Below are 14,903 nucleotides of genomic sequence, written 5' to 3'. Positions count from 1 at the left end.
ACACATCTGCTAACATCTCCTTGGTAACACAGGCATACTTAGTTGCAAGGGAAGCTGGGAAATGGAGCATTAATCCAAGTGGCCGTGTGTTCAGATGAAAATTGGCAGGGGGAGCGGGGTTCTGTCTACTAAGGAAGATGGAGAGAACAGATAATTAGGATTGTTTTATCTATAAATAGCCAAAGCCCAGCCTTCAGTGGTTTAAGCTAGTAGGACTTCTATTCAATTATCAAGACATGCAGAGGTAGATGGTTTAAGGTTTGCTTCAGCAGTTCACCATGTCACGAAGCACCCCCTCCCCCATGTACCTCCACTCTGCCTCTTCAACATGCTGCCTTTACTTCCCCAGGTGTGGTCTTCCGGTGGCAAGATGGCTGCTGCATCTTCAGGCATCGGATGCCCACACCCTGCTCCAAAGGTAGGAGTGCAGAGGTGGTGGGGAGGGCTTCCTTCTACGGACCTTCTTGTATTTGCTCAAAGGTCCTTAGAAGCTTCCCCTTCCATCTCCTTTGCCAGCCCTGGTTCTCCTGCCCACCTCTAGATCAGTCACCAGCAGAAGGGAACAAGATTGCTATGACTGGCTTGTACGACTTGCCACCCAATCAAAATTAGGACTCTTAGCAGGAAAGAAAAAGGAAACAAGTTGTGTGTAGAAATGCAATAGAACAATCCACTGTTACCTGGGAAGGGAATGAAGTATTAATTGTTTCCCTCCTCTGCCTCTAGGAACATGATACTTAGAATCTTCCCAGATAAAAAGGCAAGGAGTAAATTGAATTTGGATCATGTTGTCAAGCTTCTTAGAGCTGCTATTTATTATCAACATGTTTTGTGTCATTACGAAATTTGGAATTAGAGGTAAAATCTGCTCCATAAATCTCGAGGTTTCAGCTTTCAGTTCAAGATTCTGCAAGGTGCTGCCTCCACAGTGCTCAGAGCTATTTTCAGGTGGATGTTCTGGACAGAAAAGCAGCTTCCTAAAAATAATTTTGCAGTGGCAATCCTACATCTCCTGGAAATGATGCACCTTATCTCGTTGATAGGGTCTGCCGTCTTACGGCTGGGCTATCAGCCCTAACCGGGCTGCCGGTGATAATGAGATTAAATTCCTCTCCACTGAAAGTAGTTCTCACCCTCCCAGCAGAGCCCGAACAGCACTTAGCAGTGTTGGCCATCCAGCATGATCTTTGAGAAGAGCCACGGGCGGCCCACATCTGGATCTGCAGTGAGAGTTGGAGGCTTGATAACAGACAAGTTGGCTCACTCAGATTTTATCCAGATCCCTCCCTGAGAGGAAAGGAAAAAGAAAGTGATGCTCCTTGGGTGTCTGCCTTGCGGTAGGTGTTTCATGTTTGTTGTTTATCAGAGCCCACAGTCAGAAATTAAGATGGTCTTGTTCTTGTCTGAAACCCCCTCATCGGCTGAGCACACATGAGACTCTGATCGGTTGAATTTGGGGCTTGGGGCTTGAAGCTTGAGGTCTTGGACTCTGAATTTAATCCAGAATTGGAAAGAGCCAAAAGGCATACACAAAACATACTCCTCAATGAACACCAAGAGTCCGAGTATAATAAACGCAACGGTACTGCAGAGAAAGGGGAGGAAGGGCTCTAACAAACCAAGGAGAGACCCGGCCCTGCCTTGGTTTTCATAAACAAAGTGCATGGGCACGTGTGGTGCAGGAGTAGCCTTAAGCTTGTGGGTGGGGATTATTCCCATTTCACAGGGGACACCTGAGGTTCAGGCAGGCCAAGCACATTACCCCAGGTGACACCATTAGTAGGTGACAGAGATGGCATCTGTACGCTGGCTGAGTTCTGGTCCCAAATCCCTCTTCCCCCTGCACCACCTTAAGCATCTCTTAAGGATGAGAGGAGCCGCTTGCGTGTGATACTGCACGGCCTTGCTCCTGATGCCGAGCCCTTGGGGCTGCAGGTGTGGCCACCCCGGAGCCCTGGAGATGTAACTCCTTGTCCCCTCTTGATTCTGGCCTCATCTCCCTGTCTCCACTGTCTCCAGTGCCCCCAGCTGAGTTCCCCGATGCCACCACCTACAGGGTCAGGGTTCATTCCTAGAAGTGGGGTAGCCAAACTGTTTGTTCAAAAGTGGTTGTACCAGTTAACATCCCCAACAGCAGTGTATGAGAGTTCCAGTTCCTTCACATCCTCACCAACACTCGGCAGGGTCAGTGTTTTAAATCTGGTACATTCTAACAGGTACGTAGTAGTGGGCATTGTGGTTTCCGTTTGAACTTCCCTGCCGACTAATGATGTTGAGAATCCTCTGATGTGCTCATTTGACATCCATATGTCTTCTTTTGTGAAGTGCTTATTCAAATCTTTTACTCACCTTAAAAAATTATTTATTTCCTTATTATTAAATTATGAGACTTCTTTATGTATACAGCATGTAAGTTGTTTATTAGAAATATATTTTGCAAATACTTTATGCCAGTCTGTGGCTTGTCTTTTCATTCTTCCAACAGTATCTTTCTAAGAACAGGAGTTTTTAATTCAAATGATGTTATTTTATGAAGTTTTACTGTTTGGTGTCACATCTAAGACATTTTTGTCTAACATAAGGTCAAAAAGATGTTCTGTGTTTTCTTCTACAACTCTAAGATTTTGAGGTTTTACGTTTAGGTCTGTCACCCATTTTGAGTTAATATTTGTATGTGGAACAAGGTGTGGATTCAGGGTCAGCGTTTGTGCATGCGTGTGTTATATCCAGTTGTTCAGTACCCTTTATCGAAAAGACTAATCTTTCTCCGCTGCATTGCCATTACACCTTTATTTTAAAAATCAGTGGTCCCCTTATGTATGGGTCAGTTTGGGGGCTCTCTGTTCTGTTCCACTGATTTATTTGTCCAATTTGACACCAGAGCCACATTATCTTGCAAACTGTAGCTTAATAGTAAGTCATGAAATATGGTGGTGGCAGCCGTCTGATTTTTTCTTTTCCCAGGCTGTTTTGGCTGTTCTAGGTTTCACTGCATTTTAGTATCAGGATTTCATTTTCTGCAAAAAGCCTGCTAGGATTTTAACAGAGGTTGTGTTAAATCTCTAGATCAATCTAGAGATGCTGTTAATCTTAGCAACGTAGAGTCTTCCGGTCCATGAATAAAGTATAGCTCTGCGTTTATTTAGTGATCTTTGATTTGTTTAGCAGTTTTATGGTTTTCAGTGCACAGGTCTTTCACATCTTTTGTCAGATTTGTCCCTAAGTATTTTTGTGCTTCCTGGTGCTGCCGTACATGGCATTTTTACTTTAATTTCCAGTTGTTTGTTGCTAGTATATAGACTTACAGTTGGTATTTTATATTGGTATTATACTATGCAAATTTGCTGAATCCATTTATTAGTTCAAGCAGCTTTCTGGTACGGTGTTTTGGATCACCTATGTAGACAGTCAATTCATTGAGTAAAGACACTTTTTTTTTCCATTCTAACTTACGTCCCTTTTATTTCTCTTTTTTGCCTTTTTGCGTTGACTAAGACCTCCAGGACAGTGTTGAATAACAGTGGCGAGAGCAGGTTTCTTGGCTGCTTAGGCTTGTTAGTGCTTTTTAATCTCTGGATGCTCATTTTAGCTCCCATCTTGCCTCTTTGAACCCCTGCATCTCTTTAGCCACTATGGATCTCTTGGTATTTGATTTGACTCCACCCATGACCTGTCATATTCCATCCTAATTTCTTTTCTAGATAGAACTTGACCCTCTACTTAAAATACTGTTCCCATACAGACTACGTTCTATGTATCTTTTGTGTTTTGCCAGCATCCCAGACCTCGTGTTTCTGGAACATTTAAATCCTGATATAACCAAAACCCCAGGAACACAGAATTCTCCCCTCTGTGTGTCTGATGGCTGTTTGTTTAGGCTGTTCCCCAATCTATGTAGTAACAGGGAGATCCTTAACTTAAAGATACCGTGTTTCCCTCGGGACAACTCTTAGTTGATAAAATATTCTTATCTTGAGGGAAAAAAAAAAACCTTTCGTCCCTATACCCCCAAGCACTGGTGCTGATCTGAGCTCTAGAATGACAACCAAATATTTGAATATTTAAAACTAGGATGTTTCCAGCTGTACAAACTCAGACTATTAGATTAAAATTCCAGCTCCAACACTTGAGCTTTCCACTCTGGGCCTCGTTAGCTCATCTGTAAACTGAGCGTGATAACAGTGCCCACGACACAGGCTTAGGTGACAGCTGCATAAAATAAGTCATGCAAGATGTTTAGCACAACACGATGACTGACCCAGGGTGAGCTCTTACTAGGTGTCAAAGGGAGAGTGTTTTGTACTGTAGGATCTCTCTCCCCTTCAGAAGATCTAAGCCCTTCTGGATTCTGAACCGACAATGGTCCCTTGATTTTGGATGGGGTACTTTGGAAGCTTCACTCAAGACCAGTGCTTTCTGGGAAGCATCCAAAACTGCATTAATATTAAGTCGAGGGGAGCAGATGCCCTGGGCGGGTCAGGGAGCATGAGCCCTGCACACTGGCACTAGAGCTGACCTCCAGCCGCCCAGTGCTCACCCCGTCACAGGCTCCAGTGTTTTCCACAGTGGTGGTGCAGTGGCCACTGTAGGGTTCTGAAAAGCTCTCAATTGTTACTTTGTTTCCATAGCAACTCCAGAGAGATTGGCATTATCATTGTCATCTTACAAAATGAGAATATCAAGGTTCGAATGGATGAAGGAAGTTGACCAGGATCATAAAGGACAGGGTGATCCCCCTTTATTGAGTGACAGCTCTTTGCTCGGCATTTTGCCAGGTGATTTTGCATATATTATCTCATTTGATTAAGAAAACAAACCTACCCATGAGTTGGTACCCATTTTTGTATGAAGAAACTGAGACTCAGAAAGGTTAAGAAATCTTTCCGAAGTCATACAGCTACGTTAAGTCCCCTGGCACCAAACTCAGTGTGCTTTCCACATCTCCGACTTGGCCAGGGAGAATCTCACAAAACAGTGAACAGCTGCAGGTGGGGTGGGAGTGACATACAGCCACCTTGGCTTGGGCCACCTTTTCTTCCAGGTGTGTTATAAATCTTGCTCATGGTTCCTTGGCGTGGAGGGATCACACTCCTTGATGGAGAAGGCTAAGTTAGTGAGTGCACCTGGGGATCCGTCTGACCAGCCCGAGGGGTGGTCCTCAACACTTAGAACACCTTGGGGAAATCACTCCTCCTGTTACCAAAGGGAAGGAAAATTAAAGTTGAGACTCTACACAGAACGTGTTCCTCCAGAGGGGATGAAAAAGCTTTTGAACCATGGCTGGGGGACGTGAGAGAGCTGCTGACGTCAAACACAGCCAAGTCCAGAGAATGCCGGAGGGTGATGGGCTGGCTTAGAGGTCAAGCCTTTGAGGTCTTTTGTATTTTCAAAGCAAAACGACCTCCCTCCTACCCTGAATGTAGCTGGTCGTGAAAGGGGAGGAAGTGGGCCCTCACTGCAGACCGTGAGGGAAGGTGTGTCAGTGGGACCAGCGTAGACTCTGGGGCCAGTGTAGATGGGTGGCTCTCGTCCCGGGCAGCTCTTCTCCCGGGGATGTCTGGCCACGTCTGAGACGTTTTTGTTGAGCACAACCGAGGGAGAGGAAGAACGCTATTGGTGTCTAGTGGGTCAGGCCAGGGATGCTGTTAAACATCCTGTAATGCATAGGACAGCCCCTCTACCAGCACCACAACAAAGGATTATCTGTCCCGGAGAGGAGAAGCCTGGTATCCAACAAGGAAAAGCTTCAACAGCCACTTTACAGGTTTTCAAAAAGCTAGGTGGAGATATTCTCTCACAGGTCCTCTGAGAGCCATGGGAGGGTCTACCCCGGGCACAAGCTGTGCGGGAGCCTTTGCCCGGAAGCCGGAACAAAGGGAGGCAATTAGATGGTGAGGGTAGCGGAGCCGTGGGAGGCTGGCACGCCTGTTGTGGTCGGAGTCCCAGGAACAGGTCCTGAGATGAGAACCCGACCAGGGAGGAGGGGGCGCAGGACCCGGGAGGGCAGGAAGCTGAGCTGGGGGTGATCTCAGGCCAGGTCCTCCCAGGACACTCAGCCGGGCCGCCAGCAGCTCTGGGATGTCGGTGTTGCTCTGAGGTGGAAGGGACGCCTCAGAAAGGAGTGGGCTTGAATCCACCCACACTCGTTCGTCGTTGGCTAAGGGCCATGGTGGAGGAGCCAGCTCCCAGGGACTCCCAGTCGGCCTTCAGGGGGCCTGGTGGGTCCCAGCAGCCCGAGGAGCCCTCCCTCCAGAGAAACACTGCAGGCTGAGGAAACACCCTCGAGGCCAGGAGCTCAGGGGAGTGGTAGAAAGGGGTCTGGGGCATCTGGGCAGAGCACTGATTTCAGCCAAGGGTACAGGCCCGAGCTCAGCGCCGGTCCCTTCTGGGTGCCTCCCGTGTCCAAGCACAGCCTCTGGGATGCGGCTCCTTACTTCATCCTCCCGCAGTATGACGGTTGTGATGTGAGCTTAGCGCCTGCTTCTGACCCGTTCCGGCCCTCAACGAGTGCCCTGGTCTGCTGTGTGTGTCCCCAGATCCCCATCAGAGCACCTTTCCTAGTGTTACTCACTGTCAGTGAAGCAGAGCCAGACCCCCAAACCCGTGCCCCCGGGAAACTCTGAAGGCCTCTCTGTGTTGCTGCCGTTGCTGGGGGCCTCCTGCAGGTCCCCTCTGCATCTGGAGTTTGCTTGAAATAGGCTCCTTTACCCCTTTCCACGAAGAGCCCATGGGTGCCCAGGTTTTAGCAAGGTTTGGCTGCCAGATCGACCTTGCCAGGAGCAAAGAGAGAAGGTGTCTCTGTGCAGAGCTCGGCCTCTAGCATCCTTCCACTTCTTCCTCTACTTCCCCCTGGGGATCACGATTGAGTCCTCTCCCGGGCCCCGCACGGCAGCCTAGCCAGCACATTCTGAGGCTTACACTCACCCCTTGGCTCCCAGTGCCACCCCCATGGCTCATCGATATAGTCCTTGTGCATAAATATGACGCTCATGCTACAAGGAATTACGGGGAGTCACAAGCTTCCTGCACAAGCCCACCTTTTAAAACAGATCCCTTTTCTTATTTGTGTGCCTTACCCTGGTAGATCTTGCCCCGTCATGTATGTGTGGATGGATGTATGCATTTACTTACTGACTTATCTTCATTTCTCTGTCATTGTTTTAGACCTGTCTCCTGTAAACCACCTGTGTTCGGATGCAGCCTGGGAGTCTTTGCTTTTATTTGTTATAATGTTTGTTGTGAAGATGGACATCACTGGTCTTATTTCATCTCAGCTTTATGTAAGCTGTTGTGGATTTTTAATGCCTCCCTGCTTCTTTCCTTCCTATCTTTGGCCAAATGTTTTGTGGATTTGCTTTTTTCCCAAGTGATTTGGAAGTTGGGAATTCTGTTTTTACTGGGTTAATGTTTACCCTCGTCTTTCAAAAAAAAAAAGAAAAAGAAAAAGAAAGTTGCTCCTATGCGCTTTTATCAGTGTCAGGAATGCTACAGGCGCGGGACCCTCTCCATGGACATGAGAGTTACCTTTCCCACCCACGTCCTCCTCCAACTTCCCAAGATCTTCTTAGTATAACCTTGGCTTTAATGATATTGCTTAATTATCAGTCTTTTTCTTTGCATGGTTATCTTTACATTTTGCGTTGTTTCCTTGCAGAATTAAATAATTAATTGCACTTCATATTGTATTTAAATGTTTAACTAATTAGTCACACAATAATTTTAACTTTTAACTGTGTCGTTGCTCGCCACACTTCTTCCCTGTGTCATTTTCCTCGTGCTTGTGTTCTGTACTGTGATTTGTTTCCAAGATTGCTGGCCTGCTTCTTGAGAAAACAGAATGAAGAAAGATAAGTGAGTTGCAGCCTTCCTGGCACCTTGTCTGTCTGGGAACTCCTCTCCCGTTTGCCTTGCCCTGGAATTGTTCAATTACCAACTGCAACGTGGTTCCATTTGTTTCTGATCTTCCCAGTTGCAGAAAAGAAGTGTGCTTCCAACTTGATCATTTTATCTACATGGTTACTTATAAGATTTTTAACTTAGTCTTAAATTTAAGAAAATGTTCCAGGGTATTTCTAAGTATGTATTCCTTCTTCATATTAATTTCTCTGATACTTGTTAAGCCCTTTTAATCTAGAGATGCTAGTCTTTCCAGCTCAGGGAAATAGCTTTTATGACACCTCCTGAATCAGTTTTTCATGACTCTTTATCTTTTTGCTCATGATCTCAATCTTTTTACACTTACAGGAAACCTTTTTACCTTTCTGAGTAATCAGATAACTTATCAAACCGTCTTTCAGAATCAGTGAGTCTCTTTTCTGCCTTATCCGCTGTGCTCTTCTGCTGTCCGGGATGGTTTTCTAAATTAAGGAACTCATGTTTTTCATCAGAAAGCAATCTATCCTGATTTCCAATTCCTCCCTTTTCAACAGTGCAGTGTCCTCTTGACTCTTACTGAGAATACAAAGCAGAGGGTTTTGTCTCCTGGGGGTGCGTGCAGTCTCCAGGTTGCTTTCAGGGTTGCCACTTGCCCGGAAGCCTGCGGGTCTCCAGCCCCTGTGGGAGGTCTGGGAGTGCATGTGTCCATCGTGGCTGCCACTGTGCCCAGGAGGTGGGGACACCCAGCTGGGGAGAGACCCATGCAGTGGAAAGAGTCACTGTGAGCTGAAAGCTTCTCTCCACAACACCTGGCAGCCCCAAGTTCTCTGGAGTCGTGTAGTCTCCTCTTAGGGCCACTGGCAGCCTTAGGCAACCTGACTTAATTACCTGTGCTGATCACGTCACCTGAGGGCGGATGGGGACCAGCACAGCCACTCACCCCATACGGTGGGCACTAGTACAGTGTGCTCATTCAGTCATTCATTCATTCCTTCAGTTAATACTTAGTGAGCACCTCTCTGTACCAAGTCTGGTTCTACACATTGAAGATACGATGGCCATGTTGGTTCCGCCCCCCGAGTGCTTCTATTACAGTGGGGAAATAGATTGTGTGCAATAAATAGATGATACAGTATCAAGGAATATAAGTGCTATTTAGAACAACAACAACAACAACAACAACAAAACAGATAAATCCAGGGTGTAAGAGGCTAGAGAAAGAAAAGTGCTATTTTAGTAAGAATGGTCTGGAAAGAACTTTTTCAAGTTTATTTGAGCAGCAACTGGAATAAAATGAGGAAGTGAGCACAGAGGATGTCCAGCCCAGGGGAGGAGCAGCCCAGGCAGAGGGGAAAACAGGTGGACAGGCCTGAGAGGGGAGAGCGATGGGCATTCCTAAAGGAAAGTGAAGAGACCAGTGTGGTCGAGGCTGTCGGAGGGAGCAGAGCAGGGCAGGGACAAGTTCTGAGGGGCAGCATGCTACACGGTAGCTGCCTTATTAGACAGCCCTGTGTGCATCTGGGCTGTACTTGGGCTTCTTAGCTGAAGGCTGCATCCTTCAAGATGCAAGGCATATCCCTTGGCCAGTCAGGGATGTGCTTTATAGCAAACAGCATCTCAGCAGCCCAGCCCCAGCACGTGGGGTTGGAATTGCTCCTGCTGAGCCACAAGCCTGGTATCTGCTGTGATGACTCCTCTGGCCACCAAAGGGCTCCCTGCGTCAGCCTTTCACTCGTAGCATCGTGCTGGACCAGCCAGCCACCCTCTGTTGCCCATAGCCTGGTGCTAGGTTTCAGCCTTCTTGGCCTGAGCCCTGGCATTGCTCAGGGCCCAGCGCAGCCTCGCTCTGGCCCCGTGCTCTGTGGCTTGAGCAGGGGTGAGCTAGCCTGGTCAGAGGACTCCTTTCCACGCGCGCTCAGCCCTCCCCTGCTGAGAGCACCACCTACTGCCGCTGCTGTTTTGGACTCTCCTGAAGTCTACCAAAGTCTGGGTCACCCTGGCAAACCCCTGCCCCGGAGCCCTGTCCTTCACCTCGGCCCTCATTTCCCCCGTTCTTCCCCAGCCTTCTCTGTCTCCTACAAGCCTGAGTTTCTGGGTTTTCTGTGGGTCCCACCCCAAGCCTGTCTGAATTTTTATAATTGGGCACCTCCCCTCTTCACCCTGCTCTGCATCCAGTGTGATACATACGGCTGAAATCATCCAAATCTTTTATAAGCAAAGAAACTTGTAATTAAGGGGAAACAAGATAATTTTTTCAAAGGAGAGCTGCTAAGATTGGGCAATCATCTGCCTCCCTCTGTCCCAGCAGACCCAGCTGCTGAATGACCTTTCTTAAAGGTCTGGGTCTTCCTGAAAGTTCTTGGTTTACACTTGGTAATACAGTGGTCACACACACCTTCACATTTTATAAGTCTAATATTTGCTTGAGACTACAGTTAACAAGAACTTGGCATCCTTTCTCAAACTTAAGAGCTGGATAAATATATATTGATTCATATCAGGATAGATGTACATCAAGAAATTCTTCCTTTGCACTCATTTTGCAGAAATCTGTATGGATTTCTCATCAAAATCTTTTGATCAGTCATGTTAAATGTTAGAATCTTTTCCAACCCACCCTGGCATATTACCAAATGAGCAACACCTGGATAAGTTATAGGGTCAACGTATCACAAAAATTGTCTTCTACAGTCATACAGAATTTTCTAAGTCACTTTTAAGGAGACGATAAGGTATTTCTATAGTTTGTGAATAAACTGAGTTGCTGAGACAAGTTTCATCACTTGCCGCCCACGCACACCTATATAGGCACCGGTCACTCGGCACAGTCTACGCCGTCAAGCCACATGATTAGTGGTATTAATCGATCATCCTGTAGGCTGTGTCTCACAGAAGCTTAGCCCAGTGTAACATGAGACCAGCATTGCAGGTGACTCTGCCACCTCTGATCCCGTGTGAACGAGGTGACCCCTCTGTGCCTCACGCTCTGATATTGCCAGGAGTAACAGCACAGTGCACTTGCAGACACTCAGAAGAGTCTTCAGGGGCTGTCTTGCTTGACCTCGTGTCACCTTCCAGAAAGGATAGTCTTCATAATGAGTCCAGTTGGCTTGAACTGATTCAGCAGCGATTGCTGTGTGTGAAAGAAAGTGATCTGAATCAGACATGCCCAGGTAGGCTGGAAACTCGTGTCTTGTCTTTGGAGCCAGCCCACTGTGGGTTATGAAGACTTAATCTTTGATGTCTCGAACGGCAGCTGCTTTGACCGGTTAACTTTAGAAGATGAATTGACCCAGGAGGTTCTAAAATTCACAACATAAGCAGTAATTTCTCAAAACTTTTCCTTGGTAGTGGAAGGGGCACAAATTATTAATATCCAACTTAAACAGCACTTCACAGGCTACAGATTCCATTTGTGAAATTTAAATCTCTGGGCAGTGACTGATGGTGCTTGTGAAAAGCACACCTTCAGTAACCCACAAGTTCATCTGTCTTAGTCTTATTTAAAGCAGGGACCTTGAGAAACTCTAACATGGCATGTGTTTTTGTCCCACTGTCGACCGTGTAAGCAACCATGTTGGGGGTCCCAACAACAGCAATAATTTACATTCACTGGCACAAGACTGTACTCATGCAAAAATCTGTCCACCTTCTGCTCCTCCAGACTGCACGGGTCACACATGGGACTCTTGAACAGTTGTCACTTCCTCCTCTCTGGTCCCTTCATTGATGCTCACACATCAGGAAGCCACTAATGGGTGGTGCCACCATCACTGCCTTTCTTCCAGGAGGGCCCAATTGTCTTAGTGTGGTTTCCCCCTGAAGCAAACCCAAGGTTTTAAGCAAAATCGCCTTGTTTGAGACATAATCCCAGGAGAGGAGAATCAAGCAAGGGAGAGAAGGAAGTAAGTAACAGATGTGTTACCAAGGCAGTCACCATCTTTGACAGCTGAAGTTTAGTCCCGGTGAGGAATTCTGGGAATCAGTGTAGAAAGGATGCCTCAGAGTTAGCCCCCTAAGAGAAAACAGGTACTTATAGACCAACTCCTAGAAGTCATTATTTGAGGGCTGCTGGGAGTAGCGGTCTTAGTTCGAGCCAGAGGAAGTTTTCAGGCAACTGGAAGACTGTTCTGTGTGCACTAATCTAGTAAGACCCAAGAGGATATGAGTGGGGCAACCACAGCACCTGCCTCCCCAGGACCCACAGCAAGGATGGCATTTCCTGATTGTCCCCAGGCTGGGGGGACCAGGTGGGCTGTCCCACGTGGGCATCCCTGCCGGTCTGACTCTACCAGTGGCACTTGTTCAAGGACGTCTGTAAGATACGTTCCAGAAATGTAATTGCCTGTTTTAAGGAGTACACGTTTTAAAATTTTAAGATAGACTATCAGGTTGCCTTTCAAGCAGCGTTCACTAACTGACGCTCTGGCTAACAGTGCGTCTGAATCCCCTTAACCCGGCTTTGTGGGATACTGACATCCTGTTACCATGAAATTGGTCAGGCTGTGGTCTTCAACTTCTTTTTTTTTTTTTTTTTTTCATTTTTAAGATAAAATTTACATATAGTAAAAGTTACTTACTTTCTTGAACAGTTATTTGAAATTTAGTAAATGCATACAATCATGTAACTACCGCCATAATTAAGATAAAAAACAGAGTTCCATCACCCCTAACAATATACCCAGGCCCCTTTGCATCCAACCTTTCCATCACATCGAGCCCCCTGGCAGCCATTAGTATGTTTTCTATTCCTACAGTTTGGCCTTTTCCAAGTTACCGCATAAGTGGAATGATAAAGTGTGTAAATTTTTGAGTCTGGCTTTTATTGTAGCGTAATGCATTTGAGATTCATCCATGTTGTGTGTATAAATAGCTCATTTCTTTTTATTGCCAAGTTTGAGGTACTAAGGTTTGTTTATCTGTTTGGCTATTGAAGAACATGTGAGTTCTTTCCAGTTTTTGATGATTATGAATAAATGGGGTTTTGTGTCAACATAGCTTTCCTTTCACTTGAGTAAACACCTGTGAGTGATACTGCTGAGTCAGATGGTAAGTGTATTTAACTTTATAGGAAACTGCCAAACTGTTTTCCAAAGTGTCTGTATTGTTTCACATTCCCACAAGCAAAGAATGGAAGTCTTAGCTTCCTCACATCCTCAGCGGCACTTGATATAAATGGTGTTTTCTCTCCTCCTCTCCTCTCCCTCCTCCTTCTTTTCTTCTCTTCTGGTTGGTGTGTAAGGGCACCTGATGATTTTAATGGGCATTTCCCTTTTGAGCATCCTTTCATGTGCTTATTTGCTGTCTATATAGGTTCTTTGGTAAGGCTGTCCAGTTCTATCCGTTCTTTTGTCCACTGGGTCAAGGTTTTTTGTTTGTTATTTGTTGCAAATGAATGTTCAACTGCTGAAAAGACTATCCTTACTCCAGTAAATGGCCTTTAGTTTTCTTGAAAATCAATCAAGCACATATGCATGGATCTATTTCTGGACTTTCTATTCTGTTACATTGATCTTTGCATCTCTCCTTTTATTAATCTCTCCTTTTCTTTAAATCACTGTAGCTTTATAGTAAGTCTTAAAATCCAGTAGTGTGAATCCTCCAGGCTTGTTCTTTTTCAAAATTGTTTTGGTTTTTCTAGTTCCTTTGCCCTTCTATGTACATTTTAGCATCAGTTTGTCAATGTCTAAAATAAAAGCCTAATGGAATTTTGTTTGGAATAGCACTGAATTTGTAAATCAACTTGGAGACAACTGACAGCTAAACTATACTGTCTTCCAATACATAAACATGATATAACTCTGTTTACTTAGGTCCTCTTTTGTTTCTTTCATCAGCATTTTGTACTTATCAGCATACCTATTCTGAACATAATTTGTAAAATTTGTAATAAGTTTCTTATCTTTTTGCTGCTATCAAAATGGTACTTTTTGAAATTTCAAGTTTTAATTGTTCATTGCTAGCATATGTAAATATGATTGATTTTTTTATATTGACCTCGTCTCCTACAACATTGCTAAGCTTACTTACTCGTTCTAGTAACTTTTTTGTAGATGATTTTGGATGTCCTATAGAGACAAAACACGTAATCTGTTCTTAGAGACAGTTTATTATTTCTCCCTTCCAGTACAGATGCCAGCTGCACTGGCTAGGATCTCCAGTGCAACGGCGAGCAGGAGAGAGGAGAGCAGACATGTTTGCCTTGGTCCAATCTTAGGGGGAAAATATTCAGTCTTTACTAGTAAGTATACGCGAGCTGAAGGATTTTTGCCGATTCCTTTGATCTGGTTGCAGTTAATTCCTAGTTTGTTGAGAGCTTTTGCCTATAAATCAATGTTGAATTTTGTTAAATGCTTTTCTTGCATCTATAATCATTCGGCTCTTCTTCTTTAGTCTACAGTGGTCAATTACAGTGATGGATTTTTAAATGCAGAACCAAACTTGCATTCCTGGGATGAATCCTGCTCAGTCATAATATATTATTTTTTATGTATATTGCTGGCCTCATTTTACTAATATTTTGCTGAGGATTTTTGTGTCTACGTTCATGAGGACTATTGGTCTCTAATGTTCTTTTCTTGTAAAATCAGTCTGGTTTGGTATCAGAATGATACTGACCTCATAAAATAAGTTGGAAAGTATTCCTTCCTCTTCTGTGCTCTCTCAGCATTTGTGTATAGTTCATGTTATTTCTTCCTAAATTTTTGCTAGAATTCACTGGTGAAGACATCCAGGCCTGGATTTTGGGGGGCGGGGGGAGACTTAACTACTAACTTTATTTCTTTATAAGGTACAGTACTGTTTAGGTTATGTTTCTTCTCGAGTGAGCTTCGGCAGCTTGTGTCTTTCAAAAGAATGTGTCTATTTCATCTACGTTCTCAAATGAATAGGGACTGAATTATTCAGAGTATTCCCTTATTATCTTTTAAATGTTTGCGGATGTGGTCTTATCACCTCTCTTATACCTGGTTTCGTAATTTATGTCTTCTGGTGTTTTTCTTGATCAGTCTGGTTAGATGTTTATCAGT

At 45.1% G+C, this 14,903-nt stretch overlaps 1 long non-coding RNA gene across 1 annotated transcript in view; it reads left to right on the top strand.

Annotated features, from left to right (window-relative positions):
* Positions 1–345: 345 nt before the first annotated feature.
* Positions 346–14,903, top strand: part of LOC116657255 — a 67,042-nt gene continuing 52,484 nt past the window's right edge. Inside the window, exons 1-2 of the long non-coding RNA XR_004312331.1 lie at positions 346–418; positions 1,145–1,337. This is a non-coding gene — a long non-coding RNA (uncharacterized LOC116657255). The remainder of the gene's footprint in view (positions 419–1,144; positions 1,338–14,903) is intronic.

The sequence above is a fragment of the Camelus ferus genome, chromosome 17 (assembly GCF_009834535.1).
Source record: "Camelus ferus isolate YT-003-E chromosome 17, BCGSAC_Cfer_1.0, whole genome shotgun sequence".
In the NCBI taxonomy this organism is placed as follows: Eukaryota; Metazoa; Chordata; class Mammalia; order Artiodactyla; family Camelidae; genus Camelus; species Camelus ferus.
Note: the sequence above shows the minus strand (reverse complement) of the source record. Positions and strands in the feature narration are given on the sequence as shown.